The 19930-nt window shown below is 35.4% G+C and overlaps 2 pseudogenes; one reads left to right on the plus strand and one right to left on the minus strand.

Moving 5' to 3' along the window:
- Nucleotides 1-8699: 8699 nt before the first annotated feature.
- LOC116113195 lies at nt 8700-12513 on the minus strand (annotated as a pseudogene).
- Nucleotides 12514-15314: 2801 nt separating this feature from the next.
- LOC116113196 lies at nt 15315-19029 on the plus strand (annotated as a pseudogene).
- The last annotated feature ends 901 nt before the right edge of the window (nt 19030-19930 follow it).

A 19930-nucleotide genomic window follows, 5' to 3' on the forward strand; every position in this document is an offset into this window, starting at 1 on the left:
TACATTTCATATGTATTATCAAAATTATCTATTGGGAATATTAATTGCTTATTATTTCTTTAAAAAAAAAAAATGGATTGTATAGGAATAAATTGTTTTTTATGACAAAATGAGACTAATTTTTTAGGAAAATGACTTGACACGAACAAAAAAAGATAAAAAGAAAGAATAATTCTCATTACGGGGAAATTTTTTACAATTATTTATACAAAAAAGTTTGATTGAAATTTTATCTTTTATCATTGACCAACAGTAATAAACTGATAACTTGAAAATGAAAGTGTAATAAGAGTTAAACAATATAACTTAACATATACATATAAAATTCTAAAAAAAAAATAAATAAAATATCACAAACTTGATGGCTTATATAGTGGAGTTTCACTCAAACATTAAAAAAACAAACAAAAAAAAAAAAAAAAAAGTTGTGTAGACCAATAATGAAGATTGACATTCCATCTTGGGGCTTTCAGATGAAAAATAAGCAAGTGAATCAATTCACACTAGTTTTAGAAATTATCTTGATATTGATCTGTAAGAATTTTGTCTTTGATGTTGATTACAAATGGGAATTCACATGGAACTGTAGGCACCATTTATTGGCAACATAATTGAGGAGCCAACTCTTCAAAGGCCAGCCAGGGTCCATCCATTTTCATTGCATGCAACATGCCAATCCCAAATTCATACATCTTTTTCATTTTTGAAAATGACTTCACATTAGTGTACTATATTCTTCTTTCAAAATTTCATTTGATTATCTTTCTTTCAGTGTTTCAATTTATCATTTTCTGTCCCTGCCATAGTAAATTTTGGGACACCATTACAATTTAGATCCTTTTTCGTTTTGAATTTGTGTATATATTTGAATGATTGGTCCCTTTCAAATGCTTGCATTATGTTGAAACTATATGTCGCAATAAAGAGAATACATCACAGGATTAGAATCTGAAAAGATTGACTTATTAAATGATCTTATTTACTCATTCTATAGATTATGGATTAACACTATCATAAATGAAGTGAATTTTGATCCTTTCCGAGGCTTGGTGTTAGTGTTCAAACTTAAACATTGAAATGAAAACTTGTGCTATGAGAAAGTCTTAGCTTATTAAGTGATGTTGTCTACTTATTCAATATAAATGAGAGTTCCGACAATACGTAAGTGAGATTGATTGAACTTAGACTCTTTTAGATGTGTAGTCTTGGTTCGAAATTTGACATTGAAATGAGCCTATAACCTCACAAATTGATACACGAGAAACCAAATATGTCATAAATGAGATAATCGAACTTAGACACTTTTAAATGCCTTCTGGTGTGGAAACTTGTCAATGGGAATGAGCCCACGAGGGTTAGAATCTAAATATTCTAGACTACTTTCGTCATAAACTACAAAAACTAACTTATCAAGTGATCTTGTCAACTCTTCCTTATAACTTAGGGATCACATAACCATAAATGAGATTGAACATAAACCTGCAGAATTTATGGAGCAAATTTGACCCATCATTGAATAGAAATTCTACTCTTGTGGCTGGCAACTATTTGCTCGCAAGAAGGGTCAGTCAAATTCATAACAGTTAGTTTTGGAAGTTTCATTACTTTGTCAGCAACAAACATAACTGGCAAATAAGTAACATTGAACTGTTTTCTGCATAAAACAATCCTGAAAGAGTTTATTTCCAATCTCTACATGCATAATTCTCTAGCTTAATTGGTCTTGAGCAAGATGACTTCCAAGGATTACTGATTGTTTTTACTAATGAAATTTTGTAATACAAAGTCTACGTTTAGTATAATACACAACAGGCCATTACAGCAGGCTAAAAATTAAACAGGAATCACAAAGAATGGAAGTTTACTATCTTCATTGATCCACCAGACTGTAATGATTGTGTCTTCATCGGGCGCAACGATTTGCTTATGTCTTTCATTTCACTCTCTTTTATCACTTATACATGTTTGCTGCTTCAGCTGATTTTATTGGGGCAACCGACACAGAAAGTTTCTCCTTCAAACCTGGTTTATGGCCTTATTGAACATCTTCCCAGCCTCCAGCTTACCTGTAAACAGAAATTGATTCAAAAGGCCCTTCCAAATGATTTCCGTTCTATGTCATCGATAACAGATTCCTTTGGTTTATTTCATTTGGGCTAACTGATGGACAACTTATTATCAAAAAGGCTAAATTACTTTTTCATATATCAAAATACTTGGTCAATAGCAAATTGTTGTCTTTTAAAACTGGTTTATGACAACAAGAAACTGAAAAAAGAATATGGAATGTAGCACTACGGCCAACAGCATCTTGAAATAGACATTTCACAAACTAAGAGGTTTGTTTTAAGATTCATGATCTTGCGAACACTTCAGGAATTCATAACTCGGTGCATTGTTACCTTAACATGAACATAGAACTTGGGCAAGTTGCATGTCTCAGACAGACAGAGCTCATGCAGCATGTTAAAAATTCACTAGTCTTCGTCTTATCACTATACTATTTCCTTGCATTCAACTCAAGAAAGCTTTATGCAAACAACTAGGGCCAAGCAAATTGATTCATGCCTGTGAATAATAGCTAGCTTTGAATCAAGGATGTATCATAAATTAAACAGAAACTGTTAAGAGTGATGGCTTTATACAGTGACGTTTTATCATTAGGTGGGACGACGTCGTTTTGAGCCAAGTAAAGATCAATCTTGTTCATTGGCTGGCTAAGAATCCAACGGTGGCAATTAGTCTGATAGTCAACAATATAAAAGCAGTGCAACAGTCCCTTCTCAAACGGATTTGAACCTATTTTCGTGTTTTCCCTTTTTTCTCTGTAAAACGAACTGCCTCTTTTAGGGTTTGGGTATAGTTTTGATCTTGAATCTTGTAATAGGGTGTTGAATGGTTGGTTTGCAGGCCACTTGAGGGTGCTAGAGTCTGCAGTGTATCTTGGGTACTAGATCTGTGTCTCTAGGGTGTTACGGGTTCTGTAAAGATCTGGGAAAGGGTTCAATTCTTTGGTCGAGTTGTGTTTTGTAATCTTGATCAATATAGTGCAGCGAGCTCGCTAGTTTCCCGAGCTCAGCATGGACGTAGCTTGCTCAATTCGAGCAAGTGAACCACGGTAAATCTTGGTGTGTTGTGTGTGTGATTCTGTTTTTGTGTTGTGTGCTTTGTGGTTGTTTTGGTTGATTTGTTGCGAGCAAGTATAACAGTGGTATCAGAGCCATTTCTTGGTGATTAGGGTTTTACGAAATTAGGGTTTTGCAAATTTGGGGATTTTTGCAAAATTAAGGTTTCATGAAATTAGGGTTTCGGGAAATTGAGGGTTTTCGAATCAGTGATTCCTTTGAGTCTCCATTAGGATCTAGGGAGTCAAATCTTGGCCAAGTTTAAGGGTATCTAGGTTGGAAACCAGTAACCGCCTTAAAAACTGTCTAGTAGTTCTTGGCGACCTCTGGTATAACAACGTCACGTAGCCCTTGGACCTTTCTTTCCTGCCGTTACAGTACAATGACCACTACCCGTATGGAGATCTCCCAATATGATGGGAAGATCGATTTCGGGAGCTGAAAGAAGAAGATGAAAGCTCTCCTCTCACACAACAAGGTTGCAATCGCATTGGAAAAAGACATCAAGAAGTGGCCGGAGGAAAAACTGACGAAGAAGGAGGAAGTTAATGAAGAAGCTTACAATCTGATCGTTCTGAATCTGTCAGACAGTGTCCTCAGAAAGGTAGATGGGATCGAATCACCACTGAAACTATGGAGTAAACTCAATACTTTGTATGCTTTACAATCTGCCCCAAATTTAGCTTTCTTGAAGGGCACTTTATTTTCTTACAAAATAGATAGTTCTAGGAGTATAGAGGACAATTTAGACGAATTTATTAAAATGACTTTGATCCTAAAAGGAACAGATCAAGAATTAGGAAGTACTAGCCTAGCCATGATCCTTTTGAACTCACTGCCTGATGACTACCAAGTAGTCAAAAATGCGTTACAGTACACTTGTACTGTACTAACCCTAGATCTAATAGTTGCAGGTCTTAAAGCTAGAGAGTTAGAGTTGAAAGTCCAGAAAAGGAGTGGGTCGAACCTGTTTATTAAAACCAAGGTTGAGTCTAGTCAGACAGGGAGGAGTAATTTTGTGAATCAGGGGAATAGGAATAAGAAAAAGTGGAAGAGAAATAACGAGTAAAGAAACTAGAAAATGTTTTTTCTCTAATAAGGCTGGCCATATTAAAAATAACTGTTTTGTATGGATCAAGAAACAAAAACAAGGGAACACAGAGACAAACCTAGCCACCACTACAAACCTAGTAAATGAACCTGAGGTACTTACAGGGTCAATGTCTAACACTGCTAAAGAGTGGGTGTTGGACTCAGGATGCTCTTTCTATATGAGTCCAAACAGAAACTAGTTCCAGGAGTTTGAGGATACTGATTCAAAAACAGTTTACATGGGGAACAATAATGCATGTAGGGTTAGAGGAATTGACTCTATAACTCTAAGTCTTAACACTGAAAAATTGGTTAAACTCACAAGAGTCAGGTACATTCCAGAACTGAAAAGAAACCTGATATCTCTAGGTACCCTAGATGAATCAGGCTATAGTTATAAGACAGAGAATGAAAGCCTGAACATATACAAAAATAGGAACCTTATCCTGACAGGAGAGAAAAAGAATGGGCTTTACATACTCTATGGGAACATAGCCTCTAACTGTTTGAACTCTGTGATTAGCCTTCCAACCTATCCAACACTGAAAAGTGGCACCTTAGACTAGGTCACACAAGCCAAAGAGGCATGGATACCCTGAACAATCAAGGTCAGTTTGGTAAGGATAAGATCTCTTCATTGGATTTCTGTGAAAATTGCATACTAGGAAAACAACATAGAAACAGTTTCCAAAAGGAGGTACACCAAGCCACTAGTCAACTTATACATTCACTCTGACCTGTGGGGACCTGGGAGGATTAGAACCTATGGGGGAAACAGTTACTTTATGTCCCTAGTAGATGATTACAGTAGAAAGGTTTGGGTTTACCTATTAAAGACTTAAGGATCAAGCCTTAGAAAAGTTTAGGGAGTGGAAACTCTTAGTTGAAATTCAGATGAATAAGAGGGTTAAAGTTCTCAGAACTGACAATGGGTTAGAATATTGCAACTAAGAGTTTGATAAATTCTGTAGTGATCAAGGGATTTTGAGGCATAGGACTGTAAAACACACCCCTCAACAGAATGGGGTGGCTGAGAGAATGAACAGAACCCTCCTGGATAAAGTGAGATGCATGCTTATCACCTCCAAACTCCCCATCTCCTTTTGGGGAGAAGCCCTAACCACCTTAGCCTACCTGATAAACAGAAGCCCCTCCACTGCTATAAACCTAAAATGTCCAAAAGAGATGTGGACTGGAAGAAAACCTGATCTGGGACACTTGAGGGTCTTTGGCTGTGCTGCATATGCACACACTGTTGGTGGAAAGTTGGAACCAAGGTCTACAAAGTGTGTTTTTCTGGGATACCAAGAAGGAACAAAAGGGTACAAGCAGTGGGACAAGGAGTTCCCTGGGGTTAAAGTTGTAGTAAGCCGAGATGTGATTTTTAATGAGGGTATTTTTCCTTGTAAAAGTACTAACTCTGATGTAGGTTCAAATCCAAGTGTAAAGGAGAGTTCTAGTCAGCCTAAGACTACACAAATTGAGGTGGAGCTTCCTACCCAACCTCAACCACTACAGGATCCTGAAACCATCTAGGAAACTGAAGCTGTTCCTGAACTTGGAGAAGAAGCTGGACATTATAATCCAGAACAAGAGGATGAGACAGAAACAACTGAAGATACTGAAACTTAGCTTGAAAACTTGCAAGATTACCAACTTGCAAGAGATAAGGCCAAGAGACAGGTAAGGATTCTCACAAGGTTTTCATATGCTGACCTCATTTACACTACCCTTCTTGCAGGCACAAAATTGAAGAGAATCGAACCAAAAACATATGAGGAAGCTGTAAACTCTAAGGAAAGGGAAAAATGGAGGGCTGCCATGGAAGCTGAGATGAAGTCTCTAAAGGTGAACAAAACCTGGGTTCTTGTACCAAAGCCAAAAGGGCAGAAGGTAGTCCAATGTAAGTGGCTGTTCAAATTGAAGGATGGAGTAACAACCAGAGAACCACTCAGGTATAAGGCTAGATTAGTAGCCAAGAGCTTCACCCAAAGAGAGGGAATAGACTTCAATGAAGTCTTTTCCCCAATGGTTAAGTATAAAACAATTAGATTAATGCTCTCCATAGTAGCTCACCTAGATTTAGAACTTGAACAATTAGATGTGACTACTGCCTTCCTCCAGGGGGATCTTGAGGAAGAGATCTATATGAACCAGCCTGTAGGATTTATAGATCCAAAGACCCCTGACCATGTCTGCCTACTACTAAAATCATTATAAGGCCTAAAACAATCCCCCAAACAATGGTATAAAAGATTTGACACATTCATTGTGAGTATAGGTTTCACTAGGAGTAAATATGATAACTGTTTTTATTTTGCCCTAAGTGATAACCTGCCTATGTACTTACTGTTGTATGTGGATGAAATGCTAATAATTAACACGTCTAAGTCCTTGATTTGTAAATTAAAGGAAAAATTGAGTGCTGAGTTCGAAATGAAAGATTTAGGAAATGCAAAGAAGATCCTAGGAATGCAAATTGACAGAAATAGGCATAAATGTGAGCTGAGAGTGCACCAGTATTCATATCTGCACAAACTAGTAGAAAAATTTGGTATGGCAGGTGCAAAACCTGTTACAATCCCACTGGCCAGTCACTTCACATTGAGTAAATCACAATGTCCTAGAACTGAACCTGAAATGAGGATGGAACATATCCCATATGCCAATGTGATAGGATCTCTTATGTATGCTATGATTAGCACAAGGCCTGACTTAGCCTTTGTAATTTCCTTACTCAGTAGGTATATGTCTAACCCTGGTATGGACCACTGGATTGCTTTGAAATGGGTTCTGAAATATGTAAATGCCACTTTAAATGTTGGACTGCATTACTGTAAAAGAACTGCTTTACTTGAGTTGGTTGGGTTTGTAGATGCAGACTTTGCAGGTGATAGAGACACTAGTAAATCAACCACTGCATACTACTTCACTTTAGGAGCCAACTGCATCAGCTGGAAATCCCAGTTACAACCGATACTTGCATTATCCACTACTGAGGCTGAATATGTGGCTGTTGCTAACATATTCAAAGAAGCCATCTGGCTAAAAGGAATTCTCAGTGAAGCCAAGTTAACAAGTCAGAGGTCTGTAATATTTTCTGACAGTCAGAGTGCAATACATTTGAGCAAGAATCCGGTGTACCATGAATGTACCAAGCACATAGATGTAAGATATCACTTTGTAAGAGACCTGATCTCAAGAGATGAGATAGCACTTCTAAAGGTTTCAACCGAAGAAAATCCAACAGACATGGGTACCAAGACAGTCACTCATACCAAGTTCAAGCATTGCTTGAATTTGTTATCCATTCAGTAAACCAGAATGACCAGAGCAATGAAGGATCCCATAAAGAGCAAGTTGCACTACAGTCACGAATAAACCCATCAAGGTGGAGATTGTTAGAGTGATGACTTTATACGGTGAAGTTTTATCATTAAGTGGGACGACGTCGTTTTGAGCCAAGTAAAGATCAATCCTGTTCGTTGGCTGGCTGAGAATCCAACGGTGGCAAATTAGTCTGATAGTCAACAGTATAAAAGCAGTGCAACAGTCCCTTCTCAAACGGATTTGAATCTATTTTCGTGTTTTCCCTTTTTTCTCTGTAAAACGAACTACCTCTTTTAGGGTTTGGGTATAGTTTTGATCTTGAATCTTGTAACAGGGTGTTGAGTGGCTGGTTTGTAGGCCACTTGAGGGTGCTAGAGTCTGCAGTGTATCTTGGGTACTAGATCTGTGTCTCTAGGGTGTTACGGGTTCTGTAAAGATCTGGGAAAGGGTTCAATTCTTTGGTCGAGTTGTGTTCTGTAATCTTAATCAATATAGTGCAGCGAGCTCGCTGGTTTCCCGAGCTCAACATGGACGTAGCTTGCTCAATTCGAGCAAGTGAACCACGGTAAATCTTGGTGTGTTGTGTTTGTGATTCTGTTTTTGTATTGTGTGGTTTGTGGTTGTTTTGGTTGATTTGTTGCGAGCAGGTATAACAGAAACCAACAAGGATCATTTATCAACATGAACTCAAAAACTTATGTTCAAAGATAAGAGAATTAAGCTCTAACACTTGGACAAAACGTAATTAATATCAAACATCAAACTTTTAGACTACTAGTGTGTTTAGCTATGATACCAGTTAAGTTAGGACTCTACTGAAACACTTCAGACTATAGGTAAGGGCCGAACAATAGTATTTAAGCATTAGAGAATTGTACATCATACTATGTTAACACAAACAAGAGGAACTAACCTTCTACTTAATAACGTATCACTGCATCAGTTTGGTGAAAGACAACATGCTGCAAAAATAAATCCCCAAAAGACATTAAAATATCTCTGATTTACATGATAGACACCTTTAAAAGGAAAAAGAAATAGTTGATGATATAATTAATCAATTAAAATGATGAATCTGAAGGAAAGCGACATCATCAGATTGGTAGCATACCATGCCATTACCACATATTAATGCCTTTTTTTTTTTTATACTTACCTTAATCTGTGTTCATTATATGTATAGGTGATGTGAACATTTCCATCACTACTGCTGGATAACAGCAGGATACGAGAATTCCATTGCCAAATTATCCTCCAATGTCATAGCATCATGCCATGAATCACCATCATCACTTGAAAGGGCAATTTTAAGCACACCCCTTGAGATTGTATTGTATGCAAGTAACAAACGTCCATCACTCAGCTTACCCCATCAACCTGGTAGTGTAGTAAACAGAAAAAAAAAAAAAAAACACATTGGCTTCTATAGCAATATGTAATGCAGAAACATAATTTAAAAATCAACCTGAATTGGGGTTGGGAAGTTCTGTAGGCACTGCAAAGCCCCAGGTTTTGCCGCCATCGTCAGACTCTGATATGCAAACTCTATCAATGCCTTCAAAAGAACGCATTAAAACGCGCAGCTTTCTTTGGCAGTCTGGAAGGGAACTGGTTGAATCACACTAAGAGTTTCATTTGAATGTAAATAGGACCATACTTCTCCACGACCTACCAGAATCTGTTGTCACCTGTTGCATGAAACTCATAAATATGTTATCTACATTTAAAGAACTTCATTAGATTTCAAAGACTCCTGTAGTTTGTCATTACAACCTCCATCCATGAGCCCCAGGAGTTCCAACTTTCAACAGATGATCCACAGAGCAAGTGCCCATGTTCCAGCAAGATGGGCTGCATAAGAGTTATCAGCAGTTTGATAACGGCACCCAATGATAACAATAAAATTAATTTTTTAATTAAAAAAAATATATAAGATATTAAATCCTAATATACCTTTTCTTTGATGGCCCTAATATTCCGAGGAAGTTGTTCTCTTTCCAACCAAGTCACACCTTTATCTACGAACGTTCATGCATCCACTCCATCTAGATTTCATTGCACAGCAAGCCAAGCAATGAAGATGCGACAGCAGTTTATTCAATTTCAGAACACCCAATACAAAAAAAGTTATCCTAAAGCATCCACCACAAAAATCTTTTTTTTTTTTCTTTCCAATAACAATTAGTTGGTGATCTTTTTCCCCAAAAAAATCACAATTATGAGGCCACAGCTATATCCACAAAGAGCAAATCATCATAAATCCAAAATTTTCATTATATAAAATAATATGGAGAAAATATGAAGAGAAAGTTTTTATTAGAAGAATCACAGGTAATTAATTTAAAAACTGAAAAAGCTAGTAAGTCATTGATATTATCTACTTCAACTGTTAACATATCAGAGATTTCAATTATCACTGTAATATTGCAAAGAAGGAAGGACAAAACCAGCTTCTACTAAAGTACCAAGTCCTGTAACAACAGGACAATTTTTCCTATCATAAACGCCACACTTATTACATTACAGTTGACTGTATGTTTAAGTTTGACATTTTATGTTTCATGTGTGCCGTTCTACATTACACACACACACACACACACAAACAAAAAAAAAAAAAAAAGAGAAAAAACAATTCCTTTTAGCACAACCTCTTTAGAACCACAAAAAATCTAATCAACTTCTCACATATTCAAATTTCATCACAATAACGTGTAAGAAGGCATGCCAAACTTCTTTAAGAGTTTTTAATCAGCTTAGAAACTGAAACAGACAAAAGCCTATGGTAATAGATTTTGTATGTCCACAGCGTGTGATATGGTGAGGCAATATGCATGCAAGTATAATCAATCAGATGAATAGCAAGGTATCAAGTTTTGCAATACCCTGCTCTCCAAATACATATCCAATATCTAGAGGTTCATGAAGAAAGCACATCTTTGACCAAATGATAACAGGACAAAGTGGCAGTTAATTAGTTCACCAGAGGTAGTTAGGGAGGTAATAATGCAGATATAGAAGAGAATACAACACGCACATCACGGGTAGAGCTGTCTTAACAATATCACTTCAGTAACACAAATGAAAAAGCATGCATCTTTCATAAATGCAAACTCAAATAAGAGAAGCTCTTCAATTTCCAGCATAAAACATAATCAATTTATCTAGGTATCACCAAGAAAATATAAAGCTAGATAGCCTTTTTCACTACTTCTAGCCAACCATTTTTTTTTTTTTTTTAACCTTATCAAAGCTTCCTCTTTTTAATTCTTTAACAGTAAAACCATGGATCCATATTCTGCTTTGCAAAATGTGGCATCTAGATTTTATCCGGCAATAAAATTTAAAATGTCACTGCAAGAATTTCGTATCATATTGGCATATCTATATTCCATTGATAGCAATTTGTTTGTTTAGTTCATTTATTTCTTTGAGCATTCAGTAGTATCCTAAAACATGTAAAGCTTTCGAATAAATGTTCTCAAAAATAAAAGGAAAAACAAATTAGAGATTGTTAGGCTTACTGCAGTTATCTAATAATGAAGATTCAGAAGATGGTAGAATAGAATATTTACTTTTGAACCTTTGGCCAATTTTATAAAATATCAATAATTCATTTGAATGAAGCTTGACAGTACGGGGTTCCACATTGGAACATTAGGTTCTTCATCAACGATGACTGGTGATTCCCAACGGCCATCCTGCCAACAAAATATTAATTATATGAAATAAATACCATCTTATAATGCACAGACAGCAATACTAAGAAATTTAAGAATGGATTTAGCACTGAATGCATAAATTGAAAGTCAATTGACCTGAAAGCTTAAGCTATAGGTAAGGGTTTAATATTAATGTTTATGTCTAACAGCCTCTTCAAATATAACATGATTCAATTTAGATCTACTGAATGTCAACAGCTTGCTAAACTGAGAGAACCAGAAGAAGAAATTTGATTTAGTGATTTGAATTAGAGACTTCTAGCTTTGATACCATGTAAACAATCACTTGATCCGGAAGCAAAGCTGTTAGGCCAGGACTTTAACTTTGATATTTAGATCTTAAATAGACAATGTTAAAAGAACCATAGAACATAGAACAAGACGAGAGGGAGAACGGGAAAGAATCCTTTAAATGCTAAAGCATTCCATGAATTTTATTTTTATTTTTTAAATCTAATTACAGTTTAATTTGATGTCATTGCTATCCACAAGGAATATAGTTAAGTAGATGAAAAAGAAAAAAAAAAGAACTTTACAAGAAGCATAGCCACGGGGAAATGGAGTTTCTAGTTATGGAAACAACAAAATTCATAACTTCATTTTGTTTGATAAAATTTAATACAATTTTTTCGTTTCCAAAAATAATGGAAACAAGAAATGTTGTGAAAACATGTTCGGTTGAAATGGAATGAAATGTTCTAAAAATCAGTCTTAAGATACAATCCTAAATAAGAAAATAATAAGTCCTTTTCTGAGTTTGCTATAGCTTTGACTCTCGAAACAGCTTTCTCTTCTGAATTGTATCTTAGATTTTCAAAATTATTTTGGGATCACAAACCAACAAGCCCAATTGCACAATGTAATGAAGTAAAATGTAATATGGTAATAAAGTAATCTAGACGATAGATAATAACTTATACCTGAATCTCTGCAACCAATTTTAACATCAGGTGCTCCCTCTGATGTGCCCCCAAATAGGCAACCAAAAAATGGCCTTTATCAACCTGCAGAACAAGAATAGTCCAATAACTTCTGTTATGAAGCAAAACTTACAAGGACCAAAAATTCCATCAAATTACATAACCTCAACAATGGTAGAGCATGACAGCTATTGAAGGGAGCAGAATTTGCAGGAAATGTAAACTCCTCCACCAATGGTTTCCGGATGTAAGATCCTTCGTCATATTACACACCTCCAAATTTGAACTTGCAGCACTTGCAGATATCCTAACTATCTTTCTGCACATAGTTTTCACCACATTACATTTCATCTAAACTTACTAAAACATCACTGCATTAAAGTTCATATTTGTAACTAATTCATGATTGAATGTTACAAAACATGACATTAACTAAAAGTCAAATGGCAAAGAATAGAGTACCTGAAAAGGTGTGCATGGAAATGATGAAACAAGTGATTGATATGCAAAGAAGAGTTGAAAATCAATAAATGAAGGTTGGATTTGCCTCTTGCTTTCAATTCCAAATGGGTTGTGAAAATCAGAAGCAGAAAACAGCAGCCAGCACCATAAACACAATAAGAGAACTCTCGCAACTGGTTTCCACATTTGAATGTAGAAAACTTGATGAAACAGAAAACGGCTAAACCATAATGAATTAAAGAACAAAGAAGAGAAAGAGAGCAAGAACGTACTTGGAATAAGCTTCAAAGAAGAGAGAGAGAGTGTTGTTTTGTTATTGTATAAGCTGGTTAGTGGCTTTGGTACTTTCTACTTTGTTGACTAAAAGAGAAGTGTCAAGAACGTCCCTATGGGGGGATTTTGTAATTTTCAGAAAATATTCATAATTTATTCCAAAAACTTTCTTTATTAATAAGCTATTTAATAGTTTCTAAAAATCTTATATAAAATATTAATAAAAAAAAATGATTCCCTAAGGATAGGTAATACCTGTCTTGATAATAATTATATTAAATTATTTGAATAACTATGATTAATTTAGATCGTGAAAGTGAATTATCACATCTCCTACTTTTTAGAATTCTCTAAAAAAGTTAATTAATTCAATATTTTAAGCTGGTTTCCTGTATTTAAATCTTCTTATATATATAATATGATATATTAAACATAATGTATTAGCATTTTAATCTTCATATAATCTAATAATTCAATCAAATCATAAAAAATCGTCACATGTTGCATGCGACAAAAACAAAAACAAAATCATGCATAAAAATTCTTGGATGATCGTCTAATATTCTAGTAACATCTTGTTAGGATTTTACATCGGAATCTCACATCTATCAAGTGTGGTACTTAAGTCTAAGGACTCTCCCACCTATCAGGGCGACCTTTGATGTGACTCTCCCTTGGATTTGAGTTCTAGCATTGATACTTTTCATTGAGAATTGGTTGTGGAAATGGCTACTTATACATTAGATTAAGGGCAGTGAGCTCTCCTTGAGAGGGGTGTTTATATTAATAACTGATAGGTGAGTGAAACATGAAGCTGCCTAAATGGGGAAATGGCTATTGTCGGGCTAGTGTTAATAAAGTGAAAACTGTCGTAGACATCCGCTCTTAGGAAGAGGGGCTACAAGTTAGGATCACACATGGAATCTTACATCTGCCAAATGTAGTACTTAAGTCTAAGGATTCTCTCATCTATCAAGTCAGTCTTTGGGGTTAAGCTCTCCCTTGAGCTTGAGTTCTAACACATGTGACTATTGTACATATATATTCATGATCTATTTGGTTTCCATTTTTTTCCAACCCTTAAAGTATAGGATTTTCTTTCTGTTTCATATGGGTATGCATAAACATTTATAAGAAAAAAATTTTCTCAATTACAACTATAACAAAGGCCACTCACACATAATTTCATTTATATTAATCAAGTATCTCATTTATTAATGAAAAAAATGTGTTATTGACTCCTAAATATCCATAATTGCAACTGTTGAGAAGTGGTGGTTGAGGAAAACACAGAATTGAGTTAAATAATTTTTGTACATTCATCGCATTAAAGTTGCACGCATGACATACACGAGTAATATTAATTGGTTGTTTGTACATATATCGATTTATAAAAAAGCTGTTGATAATTTATAAGGATTGCTAGAGAGAAGAATATAAACCCATATTAAGAACCATTCGCCGGAAGAAAAAAAGAAGATAAAATTTATATAGAAAAAGGGATAATTGCATACCATTTATAACCTTAATATAACAAAACTCATGGTGGTGGTGATGATAGATTGAACTGGAAGAACTTGAAGTGCTCAAGAGAAGCCATAATTAAGATTGAATAAAACAAATCAAGAGTGTTTTAAATGAAAACACATACCTTATATAACAAAACTCAAAAAGATCACACAAAATGTGGAAGTGAGGGCTAAAACCAAAATTCTATTTAATTAAAATACTATGTGGCAATGACTAGACATTATTATCACATAATCATTATTATCGCGCATATCTCATGTATATTACATATTTTTATCGCGTATATCAGGTAATTTCTTATCTCTATGATTGGTGTGATATTATTATATCATACTATATCCAATCATTATATTTACATATAAATACCATAAAAAAACATATTTTTTGACGATGAATTGTGAATATTTACTTGACGTGTGTAGCACAATTGGACAAAAAACATCAAAGTATTTCAACTTAGGGTCATTCATTCGATTAGTTGATTTTGAATGTAGATAACAAATTATAAGGGTATATATGTCATTTAACCCATCAAGAAATTAAATATATAAATTATTTTTCTTAATTTGAATGGTACTTTTTCGTATAAAATTTCTTTATTTTAATTTTTAATAATCAACCTTATGAAAATATCTCAATATCATAATAAGTGCCCCGTGTATCAGTTTAGTAATAAAAAAAAAGATATCCAAACCCCCAAATTTTGGTTTATCCCAACAAAGACCGTAATATCTCAAAATGACTCAAAAAACCCTCATCTAACTGAGCCGAACACGTGTTACGCCCTTCCCCTGACGAACAACACAACACAATACACCAACACTGAGAAAGTCGTCTGGTAGAAGAATCCGGGTCGACTTCACTCAAACTATGACCTCCAAAACACACTCCAAACGCTTAATCTTCGTAGCAGTTGCAGCAGTTTCTGCTTCCACTGCCATCTCTGGTACCTTCTCTGCCCATAAAGCTATTATATATATTTATTTAGTTTATGTTCTCACTGTGTCGTTTCTTGTGACCTTTCAGTTTTCATATGGAGAAAGATTAAAGGGTTAGAGAGATCTTTGAACTCTGCCTTACAAAAATGTGCTGCTGAGAGACAAGGTCGTATCAGAGCTCAACGGTGAGCAGTGTTTGTGCTTCAACTTTAGAAAAATACTTACTGAAGTGCTTTTGTTGGATTAAAAAAGTCTTTTGTAGGTTTTGAGGGAAGCTTTAGCGCGACCCAAGTCTCAAAATGTGGAACAAACGTCTTATCCCATGGCTCCTATTGTGTTGTCCAGTCTTGCTTCTCTACCAGGTGTATTGTTAGGAAATCAATTTTGTAATTTTTTTTTCCTGCTCTTTTGATATTGTTGGATGAGGTGTCTGAAAATATGCTGTCACACTTGTGAATCAAACTATTAAGAGCAAAGAAAATTTTTTTTTTCAAAAGAGTGGAAAAATCAAAGCTTTGACGGAATTGTTCCTTCATGTCAAAAGCTTGGATTTTTTGTGTTCATGATAAATTCTGGTTGTTGTGTAAATATGATGTTTTGCTGAATTGGGTTGGTTCTTAACATTGAAAGGTGTCATATAAATGAACTTGAGATTGGAATTTTTTCATTTGTGCATTTGATAATGCATGTCTAAATTCTTGTTTAATCAGATAAACTTTCATTTTTGCAGAAATGGGACACCGAGCAACCTTTACTTGTTCTTCTTGCTAGGCTTGTTGGTGGTTTGATGCATCTCGTGTCCCTCCAGCTTCTCTCGAGGGTCTTGGAGAATATTCTCATTGCTGATTATAATGATTTCATTTAAATACAGATCTAGAGAAGTTATGGAAGCATCCATCGAAATCAAAGTTTAAGCTAAGGTACGCAGTACTGTACTTGGTATACAATTGTTTCTTATCATCTTTAAATGTCTATAAAGTTGGCTTGATGTTCAGGTGAGAGTACCAAGACTAAAAGGTGAAAGATGGGAGTCTTTGCTACACGTTCTCCACACGGCCTTGCCCTATTGGGCTCACTGTTGCAAAGGTGCAAACTTTTAACAAGCATGAATGTTTCCTATATACTGATGCAAGCATGTATAAATCTGTAGCTTTTTAAGTTTAATATGTCTCCATGTGGGTTTTACTTTTGTGAAACTCGGAGAAAGGGAATTTACCATGCTCTTCACCCAAATGCTTAACAGAAGGTTTAGGAAAACTAAATTCAGTGGACATTTCGTAATTGTTTGTTAGCAGCATAATTATCATGTTTCGGTATGATTGTAGCAATCAATTTTAGACTATATGGGTAGCGAGCATTCCTCAAAATTTTCTTTAAAATTGATTGGCTGCATTTCTCTTTTGAAGGCAACAATATTCAAAGTGTTTGTTTTGTTGAACTTGTAGTTGCCATGATTGATTTGCTCAACTTGATGAAGGATAGTAGTCCATAATGTCTTGACTTACACAAACATGAGGCTTTTCTATCTGTGTGTGTGTGTGTGTGCAAGTGTGCGTTTTGCATTTGTATGTAGCTCTAGGGCTTTGTTGGTAGGAGAGAAGTGTGGGATGGAAATATTATTGTGGATTATAAATTTCTTTGGTAATGATGGAAGGATTGAAAATGGGTATGGGACCATTTTTCACCCCTATTGTCATTTCTAGGTCCCTACAGATTAGACTGACAAGGAAGTGTTTACTAAAGAGGTTATAAATAAAGCCATATACAATGATCTTTCAGCCTTTGTTTTCATCTCTTTAATATTTCCACCCCTTCTACCAATTTGATCATTAAAGATTCAATTCAAAATTGTATCTATAAAACCATTCTTGATTCGTTGTCTGAATCCTCTTATACAGAAAGTCGGTCTGTGTAAATCAAATGTTATATATTTATTGTTCCTCTGCAATGTCATGAACTTATGACTCTTACAAAAGACAAATTGCATATGGAAAGGGTATATATTAATGAGTATATTCTGTGTCCCCTAGGTGGAGGCAGTGCAGGAAATATGTTCTGTTATCTGGTGTGGATCTGGTTGATGGGACTGTAAGTTTTCCATGCTTATGTTTACCTACACCAAACTAAGCTAGATATGAACAGATTCGCCTGTTTCTTGGTTATAATTTGTCTTACCGTGATAAGTGCATTTATGTGTGCTATTGAGGATTTTAGTTTTAGGTCACTCATTCTTTATGCTTTATCAACAGCCAATACTCGATATCAAGCCGTATCTACCATACTGTGACAGCATACATGGAGCAGCAGTGCCAGAGTGCGTAATGGTATAATATATACAATCCTTTAGGTTTATATATTTTTTTATATATATATTGAAGCTATGTATTTGAATGTTATATCTTCCTTGTCGTTTTCGTGCTTTGTGATTCTCAATACTTTTAAAGGAGCTACTTATAATTGGGATATAGATCCTTGATATCCAGGGGTTTACAAACACATTAGACTTGGCCCTGGGTGGCTGATTTATCTATGGCTGACATATCCTGCTTTAGATGTATTCTGGTGTATAAATTGGTTTAAAACTAGTTTGAAGCGTTCATAAATTAGTTTATTAAGAGGAGATATCATGTGCTTTGACAAGCTGTTGCCATTTTTTCCATTTCATTACTGCTATTCTCATTATTCCATGCTGCACATGAACTGAAAATCTGAGGCAAATATGCCTTAGAGGTTATAATAGATGAAGTAGAGAAGAGGTGAGGGTGGAGCTATGGTTCGGTTCAGTTTGAAGTTTGGCGTAGAATTGGGCAGGCCATATCCCAAACCCTCCTTTCTGTCTCTTAAACGTTTTTGTTGAAAAGATATAATCAATTTCACGACCTTCACCTCTTAATGTGTTCATCAAAGCATGTACTATTTTGAAGATATTTAATGTTTTGCTTCTTTTTGTGTTGGAGGGACAACTTTCTAGACTGAATTATCTGTGTGATATTAGATGAATCTTCTCTTTTCATTTTCCCTTTTTCTTTTTGCTTGCCTACATCACGGTTTCCTTTTCATTCTGAATAATTTGCAGTTTTTTTTTTCTTTTTCTTTTTCCAAAAGGTGGACAATATTTAGCCATAGCTTCTGTCAGCTTCTCCGAGGCATTCTTTTCCACACTTGCGATTGTTGGGACACTGTAGTAAGTGGTTTCATCTTTGTTTTGATATATTAAACATCTTTTATTTATGCTTAATCTTTGCCATAAAATTGGCACAACACACAAAGCTTAGTTTGCCACATCAGGATTCTTTTATTCGCACCTTAGAAATGCTATTCCTATTTGTTGCTTAGACTTTTTCGAACAATTAGTCTCCACAATGTTAAACGCCCCAAAAAAATGTCATTCACTTCTCACTTTGAGGTTAATTTGCATTTCGATTGTTTCAGGAAGAAGTCACTCTATGCATCACCTGATGAGTTTCAAAGCTTAATCAAAGAGGTACTTTCATGGGATATCAGATCAGTTTCCCAGCGGAATCGACCTCATGATGGCCTTGTTAAGATAGAGTGGCAATGTTGGGGTAATACTTCAGATTTGGATGACACCAAGATGAAGAGCAGTTCCTATTCCTCTGAGACATACTTTACCATCTGATTTTGGAGACTGGATGTCTCATATAGAATTGATTGCAACAGCAATGTCATTGTCGAAAAAGCAAAAATTTCATCCGAATTCTTTAGTAGTAATAGAAGTCGGTGTAACTACTTAATGTGGAGAGAGCAACTAACTTGATTCTGTTTTGAACGCCTGTTGTAATTCCAATGCATAGAGTTCTATATGCTGCTTTTGAAATAGAGAGATCTTTTTATAATGTGCTGCCTTATGGGGCTGGCCCATAAATGCCAATCCAGTAACATGGAATCATCAAAAACTGCTCAAGCTTTATCAAAGTATGTAATTGCATTAATCGTGTAATAGCAATTCAGAATCAGTCTACATTAATGGGTGATATTAATGGCACCACCACTTTTTTACTGTTTCTCGCGCTTGTTTGGATCATTACAACAAAGAATCAAAGTAAAAGAGTTCCCCGAAGTTGCCAACATGCTTCAGAACTGGATACAGTATGGCTTGGTGGACCTCAAACCTTAAGAACAATGGAGTCCTGATAAGGATGTACTTGGAGAGAAGCTTCAACCTTCATATGCATCTTGAATATCAAAACCAAGAACACTTTTAAGTATGCTCTTGAAGTCAATCTCGTTTGTACATGATGGAAAATCCTGTCATATCCCAACCCTTTGATGCCTACACACTGCAAACAACAACACAACCTGCCAAGCACATCCCTGCTGCCACGAAAACAGATGGATTTGGTTTTGCTTCTTGTCACACAGAGACTTGGATCTAAAACAAAGATCTTCTACTTTCATAGCTTCGATAATCGGCAAGCTCCATCGGTGAAAATAAACAGCATCAACTTCTGACTAATAAATCTCCAAGCAATCCCATGTGCTCAACTGTTAAATTTGTTAGCTGACAGATAAGGTCTGAT

The sequence above is a fragment of the Pistacia vera genome, unplaced genomic scaffold, assembly GCF_008641045.1.
Source record: "Pistacia vera cultivar Batoury unplaced genomic scaffold, PisVer_v2 Contig674, whole genome shotgun sequence".
In the NCBI taxonomy this organism is placed as follows: domain Eukaryota; kingdom Viridiplantae; phylum Streptophyta; class Magnoliopsida; order Sapindales; family Anacardiaceae; genus Pistacia; species Pistacia vera.